Consider the following 1,675-nt stretch of genomic DNA (forward strand, 5'->3'; position numbering starts at 1 on the left):
TCCCTCCCTCCTTCCCTCTCCCCGCCCCACAACACTTCCGGCTCCTTTAAGCATGCAGAAGCCTCTGTATCCTACCCTGAGCACCACCCAGAAGGGAAGTGTGGCTCACACCATCACTTAGGCTCTTGGTTCTGACCCTCCCTTCTCAACTCCCTCTCTGAATCCAACTCAGCCTTGATTCTGGGGTGCTACCCTCTAAGTTCCCTTGACACTGCGTCAGTCCTCTGCAAAACGGTCCTGGTTAATAAACCCAGTCACAGGACACCCTTCCCGGGGCTTTCCCGGGCTCCCCTGGGCAGATCTAGACTTTCCTCCTCCACCACACCACATGAGCAAAGCACTTGCCACCTACAAAGGTACCTGGCACTAACTGTGGGGCACATTTTGAAGGATGAATAGCCCTCTTAAAAAGCTGAGAAATTGTATTTAAAAAGTGATGGCAAAGGTGATAGCGGCCAAAGGGGTGGCATTGTTTTCAATGTGAGTAGTGCCATCAAAACCTTTCATGCATGTAGATGCACTTTTCGAAAGCAGTTATGACTGGGCTCTCTGCTCTCTTGCCCCCTCCCCACCGGGCATGGCTTACTCCAAGCTAGAAAAGGTGATGGAACTTTTCTTTAAGAGTTGAGAATTAAAAATAAATCATCACCTACAGTATATGGGTTGATCTAAAACCCCATGTAGTCAAGAAGTACGCATGTCCCAGCCGCTCCCTGGGGGAGTAGACGCACCCCTGCATCTGCAGCGGGCTCATGCCCGGCCAGGCAGTCGGATTACCCAGGTCACCCAGATCCCGGGGTGTTCTCTGCACCCCTGCCGGAGAGTCCACAGTCCCCCTGCCATATTTCCACGCCCACTCTAACCACGCCAGCTGTAGGCCAAGTTGAAACTCCACAAAAGACCCCCGGGACCTGTGACCTTTGGAAAGAGGGTCTTTGCGGATGTAACCCAGTTACAGGAAGTTATACAGCGACTGCTGGTCTAACAAGCGGAGGACAGAGACAACCGTGCACGCGGAAGAGCGCCATAGGCAGAAGCAGAGGACGGAGGGGTCTGCGGCTCAGCGGGGCGCCCAGCAGGTCCTCGTAGAGCCTTCTGCGAGCCCCGCGGCCTCCAGAATCCTGAGAGAATAAATATCTGTTAAGCCAGCCGGTCTGCGGTGCTGTGGCGAGGCAGCCCCAAGCGACGCTACGCCTTCCTGCAACTACCTGCTCCCTCCGCCCTCCGAGGACCCGAGGACGCTCCCGCCACCTCCTCCAGGAAGCCGCCATCCACTTCCCAGGCCCTTGGGCTTGTGGTGGTACTGTTTATGTAGCGGGCTGTTCCGGTCACCACCAGGTCCTGGAGGAACTGAGTCCGTGTCTAGTGGCTCAGTGCTCTGCCTTCTGCGCAGTCATCGGCCGGACTAGTGTCCACCCCACTCGCGCTCCGGTGAGCCACCAGGCCACACAGCCAGCTTCTTGCATCGTCCGAACGACCCATTAGGCCTTTGCTACTAAGCTAAGCGCCCCCTGCTACCGTGTCCCCTGTCACGCGGTGCCCCCGTCTCGGTGTTTTCAAGGGCACCGGGCGCGTAGGCGTCCCCGCTGGAGCACGAAGCGTGAGAACGTGTTGTTCGCGCTTCGGCCAGCAGAGGGCGGCAGGGTTGCGGGCCAGCGACGGCTGCAGTCACTGT

The sequence above is a fragment of the Fukomys damarensis genome, unplaced genomic scaffold, assembly GCF_012274545.1.
Source record: "Fukomys damarensis isolate Sample0158 unplaced genomic scaffold, DMR_v1.0_HiC HiC_scaffold_14, whole genome shotgun sequence".
Classification (NCBI taxonomy): Eukaryota; Metazoa; Chordata; class Mammalia; order Rodentia; family Bathyergidae; genus Fukomys; species Fukomys damarensis.